Source organism: Coptis chinensis, chromosome 8 (genome assembly GCF_015680905.1).
Source record: "Coptis chinensis isolate HL-2020 chromosome 8, ASM1568090v1, whole genome shotgun sequence".
Classification (NCBI taxonomy): Eukaryota; Viridiplantae; Streptophyta; class Magnoliopsida; order Ranunculales; family Ranunculaceae; genus Coptis; species Coptis chinensis.
This window is the reverse complement of record NC_141463.1, coordinates 33,220,587-33,231,026: the sequence shown is the minus strand read 5'-3', so window position 1 is coordinate 33,231,026 and position 10,440 is coordinate 33,220,587. Positions and strand designations below refer to the sequence as shown.

At 35.0% G+C, this 10,440-nt stretch overlaps 1 long non-coding RNA gene across 1 annotated transcript; it reads left to right on the top strand.

Annotated features, from left to right (window-relative positions):
• The first annotated feature begins 8,091 nt into the window (after positions 1 to 8,091).
• LOC147481176 (uncharacterized) lies at positions 8,092 to 9,372 on the top strand. Its single transcript, XR_015206152.1, has 3 exons — positions 8,092 to 8,229; positions 8,452 to 8,959; positions 9,149 to 9,372. It is a non-coding gene; the product is annotated as an uncharacterized LOC147481176 (long non-coding RNA).
• The last annotated feature ends 1,068 nt before the right edge of the window (positions 9,373 to 10,440 follow it).

Below are 10,440 nucleotides of genomic sequence, written 5' to 3'. Positions count from 1 at the left end.
GATAGCTCAAGGAGTGGCTGCCTAGGGGAAGTATTCTTTGTGTTTGCCTTAAGTGGTGATTCATTGAATGGCCGCCCTATTAGGAAGTACTCCTTGATGTTGCTCTTGGTAATACATTGAATGGCTGTCCGAGCTTACATAAAAGGAAAGAAGATATTAATAGCATAAACATAGGAATAACCTTAAGAAGAGTTGATTGTTAACGATGTTTCGTCCAAGAGGGCATCGGCACTCGCTCGATTGCCCAATTGTAGTCTACTTGTAAGAACAACCATGAAGCAGAAGGTCATAGATTAAAAGTATTGGTGGATTCTAATCTCTTGAATTCCTTCTCTTATAAATTCTCAATAATTTAGTTAATTTAGTTTAGTTTAGTATTAGAATCTAAAATCTCTACAATCATAGTTTTTAATCCCTTAAACCCCCTCTCTAGTCCTGTCCTTCACATAACATACACTTAAAAGTGGAACGATACCCTACTCATCCTTTACTTATTAAGGGATAATTAGGTTTTGATATGCTTCTGTTTTGTTCAACGACCATACACCATCTACATACACAAAAAAGAGGCAAGGTCAGGACCTGAAGCCCAAGCATTATGAGAAACTTCGGCACATGACTTTACTTAATTAAGTAGCATGTGACTTCACTTTTTCTCTAAATCACGAGTTATACAAACTTATAAAGGAGACAGTTCTCTTCTCCGTTGGAACAGCCACCATTATAGAGTTTTCCCTACTCTTTCTTGCCCTCTAAAACAGATGATGTGGCCCTCCAAATAGATGACATGGCCCTGGGTTTTAAATCTCTGCATTGGTGATGCCTTTAGTCGTTACACTTGAAGCCCAAACATTCGAGGTAAGTAAATCTTGTTTGGCACAAATAGGTCTAGGGGGTGTTTGGATCCTATTTATTTATTACCAATAAATATTTATTAGTGAAAAAATGTTTTTTTTTTAAAATAAACATGTTTGTTCTTCATTTTTCTAAAAAGTAGTTTATCACCCAAAAAAACATTTATCGGTCTAAAATAGTTGTTTTTATGATAGATCGAGATATGAACTCCACCTTATATGAACTCCACTACCAAAAGTGGATTTATAAGATGAATTAAGGGCTGATTTTAGGTGAAAATAGTTTTCTCATAATGGAGAATCTCCCTACAAAAAATTAGCCTAAACAAAAATGTTTAACCTTTTCAAAAGTTGTTTTGAAATTAATTTGAAAAATCTAAACCGTTAGATAATTTTATAACATTGTAAGCAAATTTTGATATGTCTAGACATATTCAAATGTGTTGATTTTTTCTAAAGATGATTTATATTGTGAGGAGAACATCTCCACTAAAAAAATTAGCTTCTAATTCATTGTTTTTCATGGTGGAGTTTTTTTGGAGTTCGTATAAGTGGAGTTCATATAACAAGTAGGATGATAAATAGCAAAAACTTGCTTTTCAAGTTAGAAAACAATTTTTTTTTCTCACTCTCATCTTTCGCTAGAGGAAAATGGATTGCCCAGTGCCTACCATTAGTGGAAAATGTCATGATATATCAAGATATTTCGAGAAGTATTGCGAAATTGACTGGTTTGATAAAAAATTGTTTTTAAGAAAAATCTTCAACCAAACATGTTTATTTAAAACTTGTTTTTAGAATAAATATTTTTTCAGAAAAATGCTTTTTAATAGAAAAAATTGTTTTTTTTTTCAAAACATGAGATCCAAACACCCACGTATACTTCATTCCCTTTTTTTATCCACCTCACACATTGCTTGTGATCGCAACTTACTTCTAGATGATTTCTCTAATGGTCATTTCTCTTTTTTCACTTTTTTTTTTTTTTATTTTATTTTATTTTATTTTATTTTATTTTATTTTATTTTATTTTTTTTTTCCGTTTCAAATAGACTTTGTTGTTAGGGAAAACCAACAATAGGACTTTCTTTGAAACCATTTGCTGAGTTGTGATATAACTTGAGAGTCTTTAATGAAATAAGTTGACATTCATAATCTAAGAGTCGGATTTTCTCACTCCTTATGTGAAAGAATAAAGTAACGTACGGTTCTAGAGACACAAATATATGACACTTTAACCAACTCGTGAGTCGTGATCATTAGTGCACTTAACTTTTTTAAAATTAGGCTAAGATTTTGTAGATAGGTTTCATTCCTAGACAAAACGTTTCCTACAAAAATTGAAGCTTTAGTATGAGTGGTAAGTTCAAAGTATTTGAGTGAGGTTCACCATAAATTGTTTAGAACTTGGATAGAATGGGAGTTGTGAAGGAGAAAATGTAGTATTCTTTAGCTTATTTTAAGACTTGTGTTTGTTAACTCTATTTGTATTGAATAAACACTTGGAAAGAAACAACTTGAATGATTGAAGAAAACTTGAAAAGAACTTGTTGATTGAATGAGTGAAAACACAAACTTGAAAGAAATAACTTGATTGAATTAAAAAACATAAACTTGAAAGAAATAACTTGATTGAATTGAAGAACAAAAAGTAAAACAAATTGAATGTAAATGACTTGAAAAATAAATCATACACTACTCCTACATGACACTAGAATAAGTATAAGTGTATTCTCTCCTCCTACTTTTTGGTTCTTACACCCCTACTTTTACAAAAGTCTGATTTACCCTCTCCCTACACAATCAAGACACCTCACCATGGTTGCTTTCTTTTTTGCTTTTTGATATCTATCACTTTGCGGTAATAAGATTGAAGTCTCATTTCCGTTCGGTGTAGACTCAAGTCCTTACTCACGTGTTCGTGCGTTTAGCTTGAGTAGGGATTCGAACCAACCTAAATTCTAGGACAACATACAACTTTCTTATACTCTAAGTAGGAAAACTAGTGAGTAAGTTTCATAGTGTTTGCTAGCTAAGTTGCTTTGTTGAATCTTAAATGATGCTAAACATGCAAAATACAAAAAATGGTAAAAAACTAAGATTTTTCCTAAGATATTCAAAGAGAAAGAAGGGGTGGAGGATCGTGCTGCTCATGCAAGGTCATATTATCCTATCTTAGTATCTTATTATCACCATCTCTAAGCTGTTTTGGGTTCATTATCAAACCCGAAACGGCTTGAGCGTCGATCCTTAGCGAAATGAACTCATCTCTAAGTCTATTTCCCTAGCATAAGAAGTTAAACTGGAATTTCATTTCTGAAACTCCATCTCAACTCCTGGACACATAAAACATAATCATGTCAACTTTGGAATCAAAGAAGCTAAATAAAACTCGCGCGCGCAGCTATCCCAGGCATAAAAAGGGAGGCGCACACGAGTCCTTCTTCACTTCTATGCCTCAAGTTTGGCCGGACACTACCATTTTGGGGTAGTGTGTTCCATGTATCCTTAAATCCAGGCAGTGAATCGTACTTTTAAGAAATTTATACGAATCCTCACATGAGCTTCATTAACTCTCCACTTTGGAGGATTTTAGCTCATGATCCTAGGATTGAATTAAACTACAAGAAGATATGTAAAATGAGAGAGAGAGAGAGAGAAGGAAACAAGAAGCTAACAACCTGTTTTACCTAATGAAGAAGAGTTTATTCAAAAACTAGAAAGTGTTCCACCATTAACATGTTACAAGCTTTTTACTAAAAACAAAAACTAAAAAACTAAAACTAAAAGATAAAAGACAAGACAAAAGAAAAGTCCTTAAGGAAGTAAATGCTCCCTTTTACATAGGAGAGCTTTTTTCTCTTCTCCCACGTGAAACACTCTCCCATTTGAAACCTTTCATTTTCTAGATAATCAATCACCTAAATCCAACCAACTTCATTAATTTCATGCAAGGTGTCAAATTTGCACCAATTATTTGTACCAATTATTTTGTCTTGCATGAAGACTCATCAAATCTTGCAGGCCCGCATGGTGGGTCCATGTGCTGTGTCTTGTGGCGGTCCGGTCTTTTGGCATTTTTGTAACTTCCTGCATATGCATAAAGTTCATCGCACTGATCGTCTGAGCAGCTCACTTGTCGCATAAGGAGTCCTGGTTCAAGAGATATGAGCTTCGACAGTTTGATGCTTCTGTGCACGTAATCCCGTTTCTGACTGGATTATGTACTGTTTGAGTCTTTGGGATTTAGTTTGGATTTGTTAGGCTTCACATGGGCTTTATCGGAAAGCTTATGTATACTCCCTATTCCGTGCTTAAATGCTTGCTTTATCATCATTTGTACGTTAGTTGCTCCAACTTGCAAAAATATGAAAATGCAATTATTTCATGATTATTAAGCACAAAATTAACCAAAATGTTATGTCTCTATGGGGTTTTATAGTACATTTTTGGTTGCTTATCACACCTTCCCCAAACAACACTTCGCTTGTTCTCAAGCAAATAAGAGACATTAAAACAGATAAGTGGTCAGATATCTATACTTCTCCTTAGCGGAGAACGAGGATTAATTCCTTTGAAACTCCAGTTAATATGCATACAATAATTAAAACATCTACATATGAACATGCATATAGTGAAATTTTCATTGAAATGCACTAGCAGGGCCGTTTCTGGATCCTTTGGAGAGCGTACCTAAATGGGTTCTCACAGGTATGTGCTGAAACACAAATTCACTCATAATTTTTCCACTCAGGTTTTGTTAACTCCAATGTACAGTGGGCACACGTTTTCTCACATACTCGATGACAACAGAGGAGCCGAGGTCGATCGATCACATCTACTACTTAATATCTCACCATCCTACTCCTAATTGAGCTAAAGGTCTTTATTAGGTATTGTGGGGCTTAGGTGATGGTGTAGAAGAAAACATAAATGGATAATAAAAAATGATAAGTCTGAGAGAATAGGGTCTTCAAGATATTTACACTCGAGAAATCATTGTTTTATTTTCCTGCTTCTACCTAAGTTTTCCTACTTTGCTTTTAAGCCTTGTACTTATTTTTTATTTTATATTTTTTATCTATTTATTTTTTTAAAACTAATTAAGAAACATGATTCTATTTTCCTTTTCTGAAGCAAGTAACTAACTTTTATTTAGGACAAGTCTTTCTCTTTACTTTTCTACATTTCATCCTATTTATCATAATCATTACTTAGGTAGGTTCTTTTATTTGGGGTTAATAGATGGGTAAGGAATTTTTGGTGAAAGTGAAAGGTTTGATGAAATGTTCAGTGGAGTGACTAGCGGTAAAATTTGTAACAGGTAAGAATTTTTAGCTATGTCGATCCAAATAAGGCCTAAATTTTCGCCTAGGGTTCGGATGGTGATCAAGTAAGTCAACGCGTGATTTTCTCTATTCGAAAAAGCTACTCCTCTGTGTCATCACACACATATCACTCATGTCGAGGCTTTTGGTTAGATTCTCATAGGATTGATAGTTTAAGTAGACTAATCGTGGGTTCCAGAAACTTACTGCTATGTACAATCAATGATACCCAGTGCATAAATACTCATGAAAAATGTAAAAACTATTGCGTACGTATTATCTTAAGTTTCTTAAAAACGAATCCTAATTTGAATGCTAATGTGAGACTTCTAGACAATTTTCATCATTGAAAAGAAAACAAGACTTTGTCACTAAGTATATTTACTATCAAGAAAATAGAAACTATATACAGCCTACAAGTTGCCTAATTTAATTTAATTAATTAATTAATTAATTAATTATGTTTAAGTTTAAAACACCCCAAACTGAATGATACTTAGTCCTCAAAGTAAAAATAGATAAAGAAAGGAATTACCTAATAACCGGTGAGCAAAATTAGAGCTGGATTGTTGGAACAAAAAGTTGTGGTAACATAATATATTATACAGAAAAAGAAAAACAATAGCACACTATATAGAACTATATACAGTTAGATATATGTACAATTCCCCACTCAATTTTACCATCCAGGATGTGGTGATGGTCTGGCATCTTCTTTAGTGAAATGCATTTCCTTAACATCGCGCCAAAAGATAATCCTTTCCCAAATGGTGGCCCATTCTTGTTCACCGGATTCATTCAAATGTTTCAACATCTTATCATCGTTCGGATAACAACGAACATGTCTCAAGTACCGTGCAAGACGTTTCCATTACCTAAACCTTAATGAACGAATGATTTTATTTGTTGGGCACATAGAATCTACCTTGACCCAGTCATAAAAAGTAGCTGAAAACTGTGGGAAATATGTCTTCATGATTCGGCAAGTAGTTACAGGTAAAAGTATATACTGATCTCAAATAGTGTGAGCTCATTTCAGATTGGAGATAACACAATTTAAGATATCAAATAATGCATGACCTTGGGCAAGCGCATTGAAGACTACACATGCAACATCATTGGCGGTCGAAAAATGCCAATCTCCCATGATCTTCAGAAAGACAAATAACATTGCATTTCCCACGTTCATGGTCATGCTGGCTAAGGGAATGGTGATGTCTGGCCATCTGCCAAGTTTAGTTCCTTCATCTTTAATTTCAAGACCATCACCGTATGTTGGCGAAAAGCAGGCCATGAAAAGGAACGAGTAGAGTTGTGAAAAATGTATGACCATGTTGCTGCCGGCTTGTGATATGGAAGATCCAAAGTTAGGGAAAGCGTTGGTTCAGAAAAGACATGATGTGTGTACTACACCATAATAGTTTTTTTGTGACAGGGGTTTTTCTCAATTTGTGACTCCAAATAGGCGTCAGAAAATTTGTGATGTCGAAGTGCGTCAATTATTGTTGTTTGGGGTCACAATAAGTCAAAAAATTAGTTTTACTTTATTTACGAAAGTTATTGAAAATATAGTGACGGCAAAGAGGTATCACTTCAATAAGGATTAGAGTCACGTGTTTGGCATGTGCCACAGATGAGGCGTCAACTTCCAATCTTTGCGATTTCTTCTCGACCTCAATTCTTTTTCTTCTCAACACGGCAGAGAGAAACCTCTTCTCCACTTTTCTCAATCTATTCGAATTCCACTCTCTTTTTGTTCATCTTCCCCAAATTTCAATGAAAGTGAACTGAAGGAGGTAGGTTGTTCATATTAAATTCTTCATTTTAAACAAATGTACCATCTTTCCAATCTTTTAAGGTCAGTTTCTATAAAAATTAGTTATTTTTTTTGCAATTTTGGTTTTTGGGTTTGCAATTCTTGATTTCGTTTTCTAGGGTTTATAATTTTCTTGCTGAATGAGTTTCTAGACTTACTGCACTACTATTGTTGAAAGTTAGACTTGTCATTTTTTTTTGCACTACTACAGCTGCAGAGAGAAGGGGAGGGACTTCCAACGTCAACCATTTAAGTAATTAGCTTAAAGTCTAGCCAAGGAGAAATTAGCTTAGGAGAAAAGGATGATACCAATGATGTCATGTCATTCCAAACTCCACTGTACAAACATTTAAGTAATGGTGGGGGCGGCTGAAAGGAATGAAACTCTTGGAAATATGATGGGAAAAGGACGAACAGAAAAAGACTTCTCAAAGAATTGGTACTCATGCATGCACCTTTTTGGGTTCTCTCGAACAAGCAACGACTTCAGAAGTAGGGACGCCACCTCTTCCCTGAACATGCCATAATTTATCTTGAAGAGGATGCTCACCATTTTTCTCGAAGTGGGGGATTCTCAGTAGGAAGGAATCTTAATTGAGTCACAAAAGAGAGAAGTGGGGACGCATGGACATTCATTTTCCTAGCTATTTCCTATAGAGCAACCATCAACAAGATAAGTATCTTTTAATGTATGGTTTTGATTATTTTGTTTTCATGTTTACATCAATTACTAGTTTTAAGTTCTGATTTCCACCAGGTAGCTAGTCAAGGGTAAGTTGGTATGGAACACCACACAGTGTAATTATATTGATTCAACAATGAATTTCTAAGGCAACATGGATTAGTATCTTCTTTCCCTCCATTTTTAGATTTAGTACATTCATTTTCATTTTATACCAAGCTAGATAAGTTGTCTGATCTCAATATATTGGGTTATGCCTATTTGTTTAATGCAAATTGAACCGCATGCATGTGTTAACGTTTTCTAGCGGACAGAGTAGTCAACGCAAACTCGCAGCTGTTTATAAGTCCACCACTTATAATTTGTCTCTCCTACATATATCACTTGATATTTTGACTTTGTGTTTTATTTTTTGAGGTGATTGAGTAACCTTTCAATTTATTTACAAAAGAGATTTAACTATTCTATCTCGATTTTTTTATTGTTGCTAGGCTAACACAAGCCCATTCGACGAAAAAAAAGGCATAAGCACTCAGGATCAACAAATTGGTGAGTATTCTAATTGTTTGGTGTATCGTTGCTTACTTAACTACTTCCGAAGGGCCAAGGATTGCTCACTACGCTCTACCAAATGCCTAGTCAAGTAGTAGAATTGGATAGGGCTTATTATACTTTATAACAACTTTTTGTTTAATCTAATCTTGTACTGACTTGCACTCGTACAAGATGGATCCATACCAACTTGTTGATACTGTGGTGGTTTGTTCATAGTGTGGTGGTGGTGCTGGCATGTGGTGTGATTATGTGCTGGCAAGTGTTGGTATTAGTGTGGTGTATGTGAGAGTATGTGCAGGTGGTAGTGTGTGAGTGTGTGCAGGTGGTAGTGTGTGAGTGTGGTGCTGTGTGGTGTGGTGTTGTTGCTGCTGGATAGAGTGTGTGTTACTGTTGCATGCCTGCTGCTGCTGGGTGCTTTATTGCTGTTGGATGGAGTGTGTTAACGGTGCTACCGCCTGCTTGCTGATGCGTGCGTGCCTGCTGCTGGGTGTTGTTGTTGCTGCTTGCGGCTACCATGGACCTGCTAAACAAGTTGACTTTATAATCCATAATATGAGTTTTAATTTAATCTTCTTGTCAGGGGTGTGGTAGTTGTTAATCCATAAATTTGTTGTTAGTTTAATTTTGTTTTTCGTGAGAATTAGGACTGGAGATTCACGTGGATTTGCATTTGTTCGGTACAAGTATGGCGAAGACACTCAGAAAGCTATTGAAAGGCTTGATGGTAATCCTCTTATTATCATTAAATAGCTGCTGTTGCTTAAAGTTTAGATTTTTTGTTACAAGTATCATATTGTGTAATGTGCCTTAGTTAGGGCAAAGTAGGTTTAGACTTACAAAGTCTTACAATTTTTTAGACTCTCGGATGGAAGCCGTTTTGCATTCTTTCACATTATTCTTTTGCTTGATTCAGTTACAAGATTATGCTGAATATATGGGTTATGCTACTCGAGTGGTTCTTGTACCATCTTTACAAGATGCTTACCATGATTTTGTTTTTTCTCAGGTACGTGCTGTCATTGCCAAATTCTATAAACAATCCTTTTCTCCTGACATTAGAGCAATGCTTTAATTTTGAAACATTTAGATTTGAAGACTAATATTTTTATTCATCTTCGTTTTGCAGCCTGCATTTGATATCCAGCATTTGATATCCATTTAGATCTCAAAAATCAGGTATATTCTTATGTTGGCTTCATACTAAGTCTGTTTTCTATTTTTTTGTACTGGCCCTTATTGATCATATCATTACTATTCATATTCATTGTTATTTCTTCTCTCTTGACCCAGATTACCCGTCTTACAAATTCAGGGATTTTCGATGCAAATAAGGTAAAACGGTTGGTCTCTACTCACTTATGCGAAAAAGTTTGATATTTTGATGCAGTCTCACTCGTCAACCATAAAGGAGAGAAGCTTCGATCTGTAAAGCTTCTTCTGCAATTCAAGTTTGTTACAAGGAGAAATTCAAGTTTGTTACAAGGCAGTATGTATAGAGTCAATTCTTCAATGTTAGATTCTGCAGTGAGCCTGCATTAAGCTTGGCTGAGAGAAGTTCAAAAGAAGGCTACGAAGACAAACTATGGTGGGTTGGTCGTTCTTGTCATTTTATAAGTCGTTGTCCACTGGTTCCTTGTAAGTGTTAGAACTGGTTCTTTGTAAGTGTAGGCGTGTTAATACAATTGTTGAATGAAATTTACTATGTGGGACTACGATGTAGCAAGGTTACAATTATATTGTTTGTTGAGAATACAATGTTATATATATTAAATGTTTTTAATACAAGATTTATTCTTTTATTTGTGTGGTAATCAGATGTGGATGGATGAATGGAAACAATTGTATAGTAGTGATTATAGCATTTGCAAGTAGTTTCTAAATATATGGCAGCAGGTGCATTATTATGATTTTTTAAAAAGCAAAATGAAAATATGATTAGTGACGCCATAATGCCGTCACAAATTCAAAATACCCTCACAAAATTACTGACGCCAAAATGCCGTCGCAAATTCAAAATACCCTCACAAAATTACTGACGCCAAAATGCCGTTACAAATTCAAAATACCGTCATAAAATTACTGACGCCAAAATGCCGTCACAAATTATTGACGCCAATATGCCGTCATAAATTTTTGATACGCAAATTGAGACGCCTAAATTGTGACGCCTATTTGGCGCCACAAATATTATTTGTGACGCCAAAT